Source organism: Prionailurus viverrinus, chromosome E1 (genome assembly GCF_022837055.1).
Source record: "Prionailurus viverrinus isolate Anna chromosome E1, UM_Priviv_1.0, whole genome shotgun sequence".
Taxonomy (NCBI): domain Eukaryota; kingdom Metazoa; phylum Chordata; class Mammalia; order Carnivora; family Felidae; genus Prionailurus; species Prionailurus viverrinus.
In genome coordinates, this window is record NC_062574.1 from 15,506,183 (window position 1) to 15,520,670 (window position 14,488).

General features: G+C 51.0%; 1 protein-coding gene across 1 annotated transcript in view; it reads right to left on the reverse strand.

Annotated features, from left to right (window-relative positions):
- Positions 1-13,701, reverse strand: part of RPH3AL (rabphilin 3A like (without C2 domains)) — a 171,041-nt gene extending 157,340 nt beyond the window's left edge. Inside the window, 1 exon segment of the mRNA XM_047833262.1 lies at positions 13,623-13,701. The gene's annotated coding sequence lies outside the window, so the exon portion shown is untranslated.
- Positions 13,702-14,488: the final 787 nt, after the last annotated feature.

Here is a 14,488-nt window from a genome sequence, read left to right on the forward strand (position 1 = left end):
CAAGAGGCCTGACGGTGCCTCTCCACAGCCAAAAGAATCTGGTTTTTCTCTCTGCAGTGGGGCTACGGAGGGGGGTGCACCCTAACCTGTCCCAGGGACTGGCCCTTCTTGCTGCCTCAACCAATCCCCCCGACTCAGGTACAGAGGAGAGGGCGGGGCACAGGCAGGCGGAGCACACCTCCTTACACTGTGACTCTTGACTCCACGTATGATCTCAAATTATATTTATTTACTCAAGATGCATAACTGCCTCTTTCAAGGAGGGCTTGAGGCAGCTTGAGGGCTAAATGCAATAACAAATAAACAAGTCAGGGATCAAAGAGAACAGAAGCCAGGCACAGAGCAGAAAGAGGAGACAGATGCCACCTGAAATCTGATGACTAACCTGAGCCACACATCTGACTCAGCCTTGCAGCCGCAGAAACAGGGCGAGCATATGGGTCACGGGATTCGAGATAAAATCAAAGCAGCAGCTCTCGTGTCTGAGCGTGAACCTCCCCCTGCAGGCAGCCCCGAGGGCAAGACACACCCGTGAGGCCAAATCGGGGAGGCGTCAATACTACCGATCGTGCCAAGCACTGTCCACGTGCCAAGCACTGTCCTACGTGTTCGTGCAACACTTCTCATTTAGTCCTCGTCGCAAGGCGGAGACTCTCGCTACTCCCATTTTACAGGTGAGGAAACTGAGGTCCACAGAGGCAAAGCAACGTTTCAAGGCGTTGAGACGTTCAAGGTGAGAGAGCATTGCAGGCAGGATGAAACCTGCAAGCCTCAACCCAGAGCCCAAGCCCTTCACCAGGAAGCGATCCCCTTCTGCTCTGCTCAGGTTGGCCCCACCCACATCCTCCAGACGCTGAGCACTTCTGGCTCTGGGCCAGCTACAGGCGCCCCTCTTCTCTACTGAGGCCTCATCGCCTGCACTTCGCTGGCCCAGCCTGTGTGTCAGGACCCCATGAGAGCCTGGTGAGCCTCCTGCAGAGAACCTGCCTGGATTCCCACCTGCCGCCTTACCTTCTTATCCCCACGAAACCTGCATTCCCAGCACTCACGCCCCCTTGCCACCTAGCCCTCCTTCGAGTGCAGCTCCTTCCAGGCTGCCTCAACGTGCTGTCCATCCCACGCGCCTCCCCCCCTTCCAACCGTAATGCTCTGAATCCACATTCTCCATCTGTCAGCAGGGCTCACCATCGACAGTGAAGCACGGTGAACCTGCTCTAGGGCAATGGCCCCTGGAGTGCAAACCTGCAGCCCCTGACTGGCTGCTTGGCCCATGCTCTGGACAGGTCTGCACAAAGTGAGGTTCGGGCCCAGCTGAGGTCCAGCTGGTCCCTTGGCGTGTCCTGTCTGCTCTGACCTCAGAGGGTGACCTGGATGCAAAGTGTCAATTCAGCGAAGGCAATTTAGATTCCACACAGGGCCTTCTTACTCCCAAGTTCCCTCCTTTGCCAAGTTATCCCCCGTCGCCCTGTCGAGGGTGACCCCGTTCATCGTACGACCCAAACCTGAAGATGGGCTTGTGGAAAGTCTGAGGCCATCCCGGCCCATGACGCGTTTGTGTGCCGCGAGAGGAGGCTGCTTATCGGAGGTGCTCCTCTTCCACCTGTTTGAAAATCATCGCAGTAAACTGAGCACACGAACACAAGACATTTCACATCCATTTGTTAGAAACTGCTGTCATCAACCACGTACACCGAAGGCCTGCTCTGTGTGATGCCCTCGTAGGATGCTCGGCTTGCAAAAAGGTCTTTGGCAAACCCACCAGGCCCACAGCCACCTGCAGCTCTGGCCGAGCAAGATACTCAAAGTGGGGCGCCTAGGTGGCTCAGCTGGTTGAGCGTCCGACTTCGACTCAGTTGACGATCTTGCGGTTTGTAGGTTCGAGCCCTGCATCGGGCTCTGTGCTAACAGCTCAGAGCCTGGAGCCTGCTTCAGATTCTGTGTCTCCCCCTCTCTCTGCCCCTCCCCCACTCACACTCTGTCTCTCTTCCTCTCTCTCTCTCTCTCAAAAATAAACATTAAAAAAAAAAAAAGATACTCCAAGCAATTTAGTCACCTGTTCAGCAGTACCCTCAAGACAGGGAAAGAACCATGTCCTGTTTCTGCTGAGCTCAAGTCACAGGTATAAGGGCCTAACAAGCCTGGAGAGTGTGAGAAACTTCTTCGTGTGTAGGCCAGGGTCATCAGACCCCAAAGTGATGGCTTCTGCAAACAAGAAAAACCACCATCAGGGTTAGAACCGATGGAAAGAGATCGCGACGGGAACCGGCTGTCCAGCAGGGCCGTGGGATGGAAACTGGGAAGATGCGGGCCACTGGGGTGGCTGCTCCCAGACACAGCAGGCTGGGCTGGTTTTCATCATCTGGGGTTAGACAGAATTTCACATTCATCTCTGACCTTTTCTTCGCGAACTTCACCCATGGCACTTTCCCCTTGATCAAATACTCTCCCAGACCCTGACATTAATGAGGACAAGCACTGTGACAACCCAGATGCCAGTGGAAATTGGGTCATTTCCTGTCACTAATCTGTGGGATTCGATGACATTAAAAAAGAAACCAGAAGCGAATTCATTTCCTTTCTTACGTTTAAATGAGGCCCCACTTAGAGTAGGACGATTTGGATGTAGAGCCTTCTCAAGCAAACGGTCCCTGAGGGGTGGTGTGGAAGAATTCGGGGTCTGGCCCTCGTGTTGTGGTCACCGCCCTGAACGGCCTCACCTTGCCCCCCAGCGCTCTATATGGAGGAGCAAAAGAAATGAACCTGGTTTCCAAAAACGAAATCCAGAAAATCATACACACTCCTACATTTCACCTGCTAAATTAAGCGTTCTCTATTAACGTTCCACTGGGGATGGAGAGAAAATTGTTACAAAATTGCAAACTAAATTTAAAGTTAGAGGGGAAAAAAAAAACCCAACAATTCACTAAACTCAAACGTTTGAAGCAGCTTTGTAACCAACGTTTAGAGATAAAGTGACTACCTGTTGGAGAGCTCACCTTGTCAGCCCAGGAATCCAAGGGTTCAAAAGGGGTCGTGTAAAAACTCAGGGATTGGTTAAAGGCAGATTCTACTGCTAAGATGATGCTAGCAATATGAGGGACACAATCCACTAAAAGGTGGGGGTTAGTGGTCTGGCATGCTGTACCCACCGGAAGTCTGTGGTTGTGAGCAACAGAAGCCAGGTCTGGCTGACGTGAAAGCACAAAGGAATCCATGGGCGGGATGGACACCTGATAGCTCAGACTCCATGGCAAAGCTGAAGCTGAAGTGGAAGGAAACAGGAACACTAGTAGCCACGGGAGTCCCGGCCTCAGAGTCTCTTCAGCTCCCCTGCAGAATCCCTTCCCTCCTTGCTTCATTCGGCACAAGTGCCAGGTCCCAGAATGGACAGCCCAGCTGACTGGCCCAGCGTGGGCCAAGATCCCACCCCTTGACCTGGATGATGGCTAGGTGGCTGCGTACACTTTGCAAAAATTATTCAAGCAGTACACTTAGGATGTGTGTGCTTTTCTGAATGGACCTGATTCTTAAAAAAAAAATAAAAAAGTTAGGCCTAACCTATGACCCAGCAATTCCACTCTTAACAGAAGTAAGACATGTAAGAGAAAATATATATAAGGGCACCTGGGTGGCTCAGTCGGTTAAGCGTCCAACTCTTGATTTCGGCTCAGGTCATGATTTCGTGGTTCGTGAGATCGAGCCCCACGTCGGGCTCTGCGCTAACAGGGTGAAGTCTGCTTGGGATTCTCTGTCTCCCTCTCTCTCTGCCCCTCTCCCACTTACACCCTGTCTCTCAAAAATAAACATTGAAAAAAAATGTTTAATAAATAAAAATTAAAAATAAATAAACTTTAATTGCTTCTTGGCCTTTTGGCTAAGATCAAGTGTAAAAATAAATAAACTTTAAATAAATCAATAAGTAAAAATAAAATTTGGAATCCAGTGTGATTCAATTGATGAAACTTCGAACGCATACAAAAGGCAAACAATGGATTGTTTAAGGACATAAACCCATACGGGAAAGCTATAAAGGACAGAAGGTTAATAACTGTAACAAAATTCAGGTTAGTGCATCCCCAGGCGGTAGGGAAAGAGGGAGATCCATTTAAGGAGAGGTATAAAAGCAATTTCTAAAGGTGTTCTATTTCTTAAGCTGGCTAGGCATATGTCTGCTTTATTATTCTTATTTAAACTGTAAAAAAAAAAATGTTTTACGTGCTCTTTTAGACATCCAGTTCACAATAATTAAAAAAATTTTTTCTCATGTTTATCTTTTGAGAGAAAGTGAGACAGAGTGCAAGTGGGAGAGGGGCAGAGAGAGAGGGAGACCCAGAATCCAAAGCAGGCTCCTGGCTGTGAGCTGTCCGCACAGAGCCCCACACAGGGGCTCAAGAACTCAAGAACCGCGAGATCGTGACCTGAGCCGAAGTCGGATGCTTAACCGACTGAACCACCCACGTGCCCCTCACAATAATTTTTTATTTTTTAAAAAAAAATTTTTTTTTCAACGTTTATTTATTTTGGGGACAGAGACAGACAGAGCATGAACGGGGGAGGGGCAGAGAGAGAGGGAGACACAGAATCGGAAACAGGCTCCAGGCTCTGAGCCATCAGCCCAGAGCCCGACGCGGGGCTCGAACTCACGGACCGCGAGATCGTGACGTGGCTGAAGTCGGACGCTTAACCGACTGCGCCACCCAGGCGCCCCTCACAATAATTTTTTAAATAACTTCTTATATTCCAACATATCCAGTTGAAAATAAAATGTTTATTAAAAAAAAAAAATCCTATTCCCGAGCAACAAAAAACATAAACCACCTAGGAACAAACTAAAGAAGAAATGTTTACAGTCTTCATAAAGAAATCTATGAAACTTTACTGCACGCTACAAAAGAAGAGATGACTGGAAAGAAAGCATAAATAAATACAGGACAGACCATATTTCTAGATAGGAAAACTCAATGCAGTTATTATTTTATAAATTTAATATAATTCCAAATTATATTATATATATTTAATATAATTCCAATAAACAGGCAAGCATAGCCAAGCAAATTTCAACAAAGAATCTGCACTACCGGATGTTAAAATTTATTTTTTAAAATGTAATTGGTGGCACCTCGGTGGCTCAATCCATTAAGTGTCTCCAGCTCGGGTCATGATCTCATGGTATGTGAGTTTGAGCCCCAAGTCTGGCTCTGTGCTGACAGCTCAGAGCCTGGAGCCTCCTTCGGATTCTATGCCTCCCTCTCTCTGCCTCTCCCCTGCTTGCACTCTGTCTCTCTCTCTCTCTCTCAAAAATAAATAAACATTAAAAAAAATTTTTTTAATAAATACAAATAAAATATGTAATCGTAGAGGAAAAAGAGACAGGTCATGGAAGAAACAGAAAGCCTGGAAGCTTATACGTTTGTGCACTATAATAAAGCCCCCATCCAGAGGAGGGGGAAGGATACCTAGGGTCCAAAACCAAAATCTATAACCTAGTCACGCCTAGCTCCTAGTAACACCTTTCTGGAACCGGGAAGCTAAGGGATAAGAGAGGGAGAATCTCACTGTTTGTCTTTTGTATCTTTTGAATTTTGTAGGTCTTTTTTAAGTTTTTATTTTCATTCCGGTTAGTTAACACATAGTGTAATATTAGTTTCAGGTGTGCAATTGTATCTGTTGAATTTTGAACAACAGGATTGTAACATATACTCAAAAAATCCACTTAAACTTAAAATATAGCTGGTGGGAAAAGAAATTAAATGGAAAGAACTGGTGACAGTTTGTAAAGCGATAAAATCGGGGTCTTATCTTACATGATAAACCAAAATAAGTTTCGATCGGATTAGAGCTGAACGCAAAAGAGAGCGGTGAATGGAAAAGCGGACACCAAATAAAGAACCAGAAGAAAATACAGGTGGATATTTATCTGACCTTGGGGTGGGGAAGTCCTTGCGAACCCTCAAGCAGAGGAAGAAATCATAAATGAAAGGACTTAGCCACAGCTATCAGTCAGCTAGGCTGCCTTAGAGACTGGGCAACCTAAACAACAGATGTTGATTCTTTGCAGTTCTGAAGGCTGAAGTTTCAAGATCAAGGTGCTGCCTAACTTGGTTCCTGGTATGGGCTCTCTTCCAGGCTGGCAGACAGGGGCCTGACTGCTGTGTGCTCACTTGGCCTTTCCTCTGTGCAAGGAGAGCAGAGAGAGAGAGAGACAGAAAGACAGAGTGGGAGGGAGGGAGAGGGAGGGGGGGGAAGCTGGTCTCTCTTCTTATAAGGACACTAATCCCAGCATGAGGGCCCCACCCTCCTGGCCTCATCTACTCGGAACTACCTGCTGAGCACACCATCTTCAAATACCATACCATTGGAGGTTAGAGCATCAACATATGAACTTTTTAAATTTTATTTTATTTTTAGTAATCTCTGTACCTAACATGGGGCGCAAACTCACAACCCTGAGATTAAGAATTGCATGCTCTTCTGACTGGGCCAGCCAGGTGTCCCTCAACACATGAATTTGGGGAGAACAGAAACATTCAGCCCACAATACCACACAGAAACTTCTCTATGTTTAATAATAATGATAAGAAGGAGGAAGAGGAGGAGGAGGAGGACACTGAACAAAGAAAAATGTGTTACATATATGTCAGTCACTATTGTTATGGATGAGTAAACAAAATGCAGGTTGTAAAATCACTAACATAGAATGATCTCAATTTTTAAACATTAAACGACAGTTATCTCTGGGGGTTCGGAATCACTGGCTTTTATTTTCTTGTGTTTTTGTGCATTTTCTAAATTTCCACGATCAACATGAATTATTTTTGTGATTCAAAAGACCATTATGTTGAAGAAGTGTTACGTCGTGGTCAAGCAACATCAGGGGCAGAGGGCCGTGTTCTGCAAAACTTGAGGAGGTTGGCTGATGAACCAGGTGCCCAGCACACTTTAGGATCTGGAATGCATGACCCGCATCAGCCCATAGTCTACAAAGGACGCCTTTAAGCAGAGAGTATTTGTGCCCAGAGGAGTCAAGCATGAGAGGGATCTTGCATCAGTGAAAATCCTGCCCCTTGTAGAAAGGAAGACTTGTTTGAAATGGCTCCAAAAGGACAGACTCAGAGGCAGAACAATAAAGAGGCAGATCTCAGCTCAAAAAAGGGAAGAATTTCTACCTACACAAGCTGCCCTTAAATGCAAAACACTATGTGGAGAGCATGTCTCAGTCCAACTGAGCTCAGAGACGCACCGAGGCAAGTTTTCTTGTATCAAACGGCCACCCCTCCTGGCTACGCACATCTGGTACCATGGGATTCCGTTTATATAAAGGTGTTGGAAGTCGGTGTAGGGGGTTCCTGGGCACGAGGAAGGTTTCTGGGAGGCTGGTAATGTTTGTTTTCCTTAGCTGGGTGTTGGTCACATAGGTGTGTTCGCATTGTCAAAATTCATCAATTTTAATATGTGTACTTCTGTGTGTGTGGATAAGATTTAGCAAAACCAGAAGAAAGGCAGCAGTGACCCTAACCCCAGGACATACTTTCGACTTCACTGTACCTGGAACCTTGGATTTCCAGTGACAACTGGGAGGTGACATGACACGAGAGTGGGTGCCCAGGGTCTGGCGGTGGTGGGGGGGAGGAGACGGGAAGCTCTGGGGATGTGCAAGCAGGGCCACATCAGCTCTGGTTTCTTCCTGTCCCCCGCCACTCTGATGGGTTTGGAGAGAGCTTGCTAAGCTAGGATGTGACTTGTTGGGATCTGCCAAGTCAGTGAAGTGGCCCTTTTCTCACTGCCGTGATGCCTGGGGGCCAGCGAGGCGATACGTATCACCTTCTGTTGGTTGTGGGGTGTCAAGTTGGCCCAGAGAAATGGCAGAAGACAGCTGGTGTTATAGCCCTCGCCACAGACATCCTCAACCCTCTGACAGCAATAAGCTGCCTGTAAAACATCGGCATTTCAAGGACCACACCAGCCTGTAAAGTAAGTGGCATTCGCTGGGAGAGCGTCTCCTTTCGTATGGCAGTTATATGCTGCTAAAAATACCAGAGCACCTTATGCAAGACCGCCGTTACGGAGCGAGCACCTTATGTAAAAGCACCTAGTATAGCATGAGCAGTTAATCGGTTGGGTGTCGCAGTAATGGCTGTTGGCATCATTACAAAGTTATGGTGTGTTTACTGGTGAGGAGAGTGAATGATCATCAATATCCAGCCTTGGGGGGTGCCCGGGTGCCTCACTGGTGAAGCTTTCGACTCTTGATTCTGGCTCAGGTCATGCTCTCACAGCCCAGGAGATCGAGGCCCGCATCGGGCTCTGTGCTGACAGCACGGAGCCCGCTTGGGATTCTCTCTCCCTCTCTCTCTGCCCCTCCCTCCCTCTCTCTCTTTCACAAAATAAATAAACTTAAAAATATATATATATCCAGCCCTGCCTGACTCACATAGCTGTGCTCATGACTACTTTATGTGTTAGTGCTTTTTCATCTTTGGATCTGATTGTCGAAGCAGCTGAGTTGATGCCGGAGTTTATAAAGTTCCCTCTTGCTTGGTCCCCACCCCCTTCTCATTCACTGATTATACATCCTACGACTCCCAGAAATGTGGCATCTTGGATTTAGAAGGGCCTCCTTCCCAGCCAAGAGTCCCCTCACAAAGTAGCCAGGATGGGGGGGGGGGGCATCTGGCCTGTGCTTAGAGTGACCAGGGACGGGCCATCGCATTGTTGGGTGATGATCAGGAAGGAAGAGCAAGGGAACAAAACCAAGGCACAGAATATGCCAGTGAGACCAAAATGCCTGCCTGAAACTGACAAGAGGAAATTTCACAGGGATCAGATGGATGAAGCCATGGGATCTGAGGCTTGGAAAGGAATGTCACAGTGGACATCAATTCGTTGAAACGACAAATGCACCTGCCCTATGGCACAGGGATTCTATTGCTCAGGATCTGCCTTAAAGAACCCCCGGCATGTGTGCACAGGTGGAAAGTTCTGGGACAGTCTCTGTGGCAGTTTGCAACTGTGAAAAACTGTGCAGTCTGAACATTCGCTGCTTGTGGAAAAGCTAAGTAAACTCAATTACTTGGCTTATGTGACTCAGCCATGTTGCTTCATGTGGCTGCACATCGTTCATCCTCGCTTAGAATGTTCCGCTGTGTGTACTCCCCCCAATTTATTTGTCCGTCCTACTGCCAGTTGGGCATTGGGTGCTCTCCAGTTCTTTGGCTATTACAAATAGTGCTGCTATAAACATTCTAGTACATGCTTTTTCACCACCGTCTTTTGCCCGTAAGACATAAAAAGTTGTAAACTAAAAAAAAAAAAAAAAGTTTGAAAACTGCTGCTTTAGGCCTCCAATCTTGAGAAAGACAACCTGCCCCACCTCTCCGATTCACCCTTTCGTTCTTTCAACATAGTCCTTCCAGCTTCTGCGTGGCACCAAATAAGGGTACTGGCCATAGGAGTCACACTTCCTAGGACTATTGCTGCGTGTCCTTGGGCAAGCACTTAAGTTCTCTATACATCAATTTCCTTACATATAAAATGGGGATAATAATATTTTTTTATTTTTATTTATTTATTTTTTAACCAGGCTTCACATCCGGCGCACAGCCCAACACAGGGCTTGAACTCACGACCCTGGGATCAAGACCTGAGTTGAGATCAGGACACTTAACTGATTGAGCCATCCAGGTGCCTCAGCAATAGCACTTTTAACTTCGCTTGGTTGAGGACTAAATAAGGGAACGGTGTCCGCGCACAGTAAATGCTCCATCAACGTCAGTAGCTATGATAACTGCCAAAGGCACCCTTTCTTCGCACCCCTGAGGCACCCCGCTTTGGGCGGCCCCTGCCGGGAGAGCTGAGCAAGACTCCGACACAGGACACAGCAGCTGAAGACAAACCATGTCACCACCTCCAAGTGGAGCAGACCTGCACCCAAAAGCCCTCCCTACCACACCACACCGCTCTCTCCCTCTGCCTCCCCGGTCCCCGAGGATGTGCCGCGGCCACAGCCACTGTTCAGTGGATGCCACTCAAAGTATGACCTAAACCAGGGGCACTGTTCTCGAGTTATTATTAACGGTATGTGCCGGCAGGCCGGTGACAAGCTGCCAGAGCATCGACATGGCCCAGAAATCGCTGCCTGAAAAAACAAAATGTTTTAACGTCCACGCAAAAGGATTGTGAAACGTAGGAGTGTGTGTTTTTAGGAGAAGAAGACGGAAAAAGCCCGTGGAAGCTTACAGTGCAGAGACCTAGGAGCAAGAGACTCAGGGCCTCACACTAGTGGTTACCATGGCAACTGTATTTCACAGCAGGAACTCATTTTCATATGACAGTGACCTGCAGAGGGAAGGAAGGACTCGGAAACTTAGTTGAAGGCCTTACTGTTTGGGAGGGTGGGGTTGATTCTGTTTACCAAAAAAAAAAAAAGCACGTAAAATTGCCTTCAGGGACCGAAAAGACCCAAACTATCCACGGGCGCTGCAGGGTTCTCTGTAGCACAACTTTTACTTAAGACACATGTGCGCGCACACACACGGAGACAAACACAAAGACAGGCTGTTTCTAAGGCCTCGGGGCAGATGTCGCAGCCTCCCTGAGTCACTTATCCGACCATTAACCATCTGTTCTGTTACTAAGTCCTTTCCTGGAGTCCCCAAGCAACCAGTTGACCAGGCCACCAACACATCCCACACACCTGGGCCAGGTGCCAAGAGGACACAGAACACGCCCTGGACTGAAGCATACATACGCTTCCCCGAACTGCAAATCCTAGCATTGAAAAAGTCTTGGGAGTCAGACACCCGAGTCCCAACCTCCACCCTTGCCCACCTACAAGCCGTGGGATTTAGGTAGGTCCCTGAAGCTCTCTGGGTTTGAGCCCTCAGGAGCAGAACGAGACAATAATCGCAGTGCCCACCCCTCTGGGCACTGAGAGGATAACACACACAAGGGAACTGCCTGGAAAGATCAGCACACCGCCCCATTCCTAATGACCACTCAATAAACAGCTGCTATGATCAAGAGCCGGAAAAGCATCTCTCACGCCCATGATACAACTGGAGGCTAATGGCAGAGAACAAAGTATTAAATTGGGTGGCACAAACTGTAATGAATCCATCAATAACCCAGCAGGAGTGTGGATGGATGGGAATCCGGAACACTGGAACAGTCTAGGATGGAGGTGGACTTTCAGCCAGACCCTGAAGGACGACAGGGAGGTATTCACAGACGTCTGGGGGTGGGAATTCCTTTACTGAGTGTTTACGGGGTGCCAGGTCCTGGGGATCTTCAGGGACACGAAGGGTTGGAGACCAGCAGGCAGACAGCTGCATGAGGGCATGGTAGACAGGGAAGGCCAAGAAAGGGGCTCCCAGTGCAGCCAGCTTTCCCCAAAGCTTTCCCAGGGGAACAGTGACTGAGCGGGATCCCAAAGGGCAAAAGGGCTGACCACAGAGGGAGGGAAGAAGTTGCACGACTGGAAACTGGTTTGGGAGAGCGAGGACACACGACCGAGGGGCCTTCAAATCTGGGAAGAAGAGCTAGGCTTTGTGCAGGAGGGAACCCAGAGCCTCTGAAGATTTCTCAGCGGAGGAAGGTCAGAGACAGAGTAGTCAGGGACCGTCAGTCTACAGGTGACTTGGCAGATGGACTGCAGAGGCTCAGACACACTTCGGGAGGGAACCCCACTGCTGAGGAGCAAATGAGAGCAGCTGCCTGGGAGGAGGCCAGACTCCAAGGTGCCGAGTTTGGGGTGTCCCCGGGGCATCCAAGGAGCCAGGACTGGAGCTAGAACCTAGAGAGGGCAGCTCCCCTAAGGGCTCCCGGAGACAGCTCCTGCAGAGGCTAAGCACAGCACCTCAAAACACACCCCGCAAAAGAGGGAAGAGGGGTCCAAAGAGAAAGAACAATGGAGAAGGACAAAACCAGGAGAGTGGGGTACGCCAGAAATCACACCAAAGAAGCTGCAGAGAAGACACAAGCACACGGGGGTCTGCTCCCCAGGCAGAAGGACGAGGCCAGCAAAAGAGCAATGTTTGGAAACAAGATGACTTTCAGGAAAGCAGTTTCGGCAAAGTGGTGGGGCCAGGCTGCGCCAGGCTGCAGAGGATTAAGAGGGGAGGCGTGGAGCTGAGAGGCAGGCGGCAGGTGCAGAGCACTTGTCTGGAAAATGTGACAGCGAGAGAAAAGAGGAAATGAAGCTTAGGGCTCCGATGTGTTTTTCCCCCCAAGAGATGGGAAGCCAAGTGGATGTCACAGGCAGGAGGATGAGGGGCGTGGAGACCCGGTAGGGGCACATTCTCTCAAGGAGGTGGGGAGGGACTGCAGCCCTAGCTCTGCAGGGTGCCACAGGGCCACCCCTGCCTCCTCCAACCCCCAGCTGCTAGGAAGATCAAAGGTTCCCATGGAGCAGCACAGATGGAACTTGATCTGGCACCACAATCTCCCTGGCCCTGATCTCACTGAGGATGGGTTTCCATCTTCTGCATCACACCTGTCCTTAGAACAACCTGGGGAGTTGGGGGTGGGGGTGGGGGGGGGGGGGAACAGACCACCCAGACGGGAAAATCAGGTCCTCAGCCTTCCAGCCAGGCAAGGGACAAACGTCCCAGATCTCCCAACAGAGCCCTTGCTAGAGCCCAAGAAAGGAAGAAAGGGGGCTTCCGCCGCAATAGTGCTGTGTCATAGGCACCACTACGAGCCCAGAGCCTTCATCCCGAAAGCAGCGAGGCACCCTGGTTTCAACACTTCCTCCAAGTCTTCTACCTGGGAAAAACAGGTGGCTGGAGTGCGTTTCCGGAGAGTCAGAAAGCAAACCCAGGGCAAGATTCTCAAGCCGAAAGAGGTGGGCAGAGTGACAGAAGAATCCCGTCTGGCCAGTGAGAAACACCTCCATCCCGCACTCACACGCTCCTGGGCACCAACGTGTCATGGGAATCCCACTCCCGACCACCTAACTACGGGCGAGGGCCCAAACGTCCAGGGCCGGGGCCCACGGCGGAGCCCCAAGCCTATCACCCGGAGAGCGGGATCCTCAACGAGGGCAAGGTCGAGCGCAGAGGGACAGTGGCGCGGCGACACCGAGGCCCCTCCCGCCGCACGTGCGCGCCCCGGCGGGGCGACCGGCGGCGCAACCCGCGGCGGGTGCTCGGTAAACACGGCACTTGTTGACTCGCTCGCGGGGAACGCTCACCCCAGCGCCGCCTGGCGTCGGCGGCCGCACTCGCCCGCCCTCCCCCTCCCCGCCGCGGCCGCCCCCGCCTCGCCCCCGCCGCCCCCCAGCTCGGGGCGCACGACCCGCTCCGCGAAGGGCCCCGGGCCGGCAGCGGGCCAGACGCCGAGCGCACGCCGTCCCGGGGCCCGGGCCCGGGCGCTGCCCGCGGCCGCTCGGGTCCAGCCCGGGCTCCGGGAGAGACCGGCGGCGAGCGCGGCGGGGAGGGGAGCGCGGCGCCAGGGCCTGCCAGCGCCCCGCCGGCCCCCGGGGCTCTCGCCCCCGCCCCGAGAGCCAAGAGCTCCCAGGCCCCGCCCGCCGCTCCGCGGCCGCCCCGCCGGGAGCCAGACGCACCCCCCGGCCCTCCGAGACTGGGCCCCGGACGAGAAGGCGGCCCCACTTTGGCCACACTCACCTGAGGGGTGGGGGGCGGGGGTCCGCCCTGCCGCCGGGCGCGCTCCCTGGCTGCCCTCTGCCGGCGGCCGCAGGTACCCAGGCGCCCGCCCCGCCCCGCCCCGCCCCTCTCCGCCCCGAGACCTGTTGCGGCGCGCGCGGGAGAACCGGGCCTGAGGTCACCTGGCGGGCGAGGGTCCCGCTGCACCGCGACGTTCGCCGCGGACGGGTCTCCAGGGCCCCTTCTTGTTGGTTTGCAAGCATCACTCTTTTCCACAAGCAGCTTCAAGTCCCCAAAGCCAAAAACGAGGCGTTCTAACAACCCCAGGATGCCAAGGGAGGGCAGGTGGGAGGCCTGAAACGGTACCCGGCACCCGCCGGAGCTCCACGTCAGTTCATTGAGTGGACGAATCCTCCATTGATGGAGGGGCAAACGGAGGCAACTTGCTCCAGTCCTTGAGGGAAACAGCGACGAAAAGCTAAAGCTTTCATTGGCCTGGGGTGTTGCCTCCACCAGTTCAAGAACCTGTGCAATCAATGTTCTCCATTTTCATTGCCTCTGAGCCTCAGGGTGGGGGTCAGGGAAGAATGGAGGGGCCACGCTGAAGCTCTTTAACCCTTCACTCTACCAGGGAAGCCATTAGACAAAAAAAAAAATAAAAATACATATATATATGAATATATATGAATATATCTATCTATCTATCTATCTATCTATATATATGAAATAATTTCCTGAGATAATCCCAGAAGTCAGTAGTCGAGTGATAACCAAATCTGAGAGTCCTGGTTTCCAGACACACGGCAGCCCCCACCAGTCCCTGAGGTTGACTTCCATTTCGGATCTGGATCTTCCCCGTGGGAGTCGTGATCTTGGCCATGTGAGCA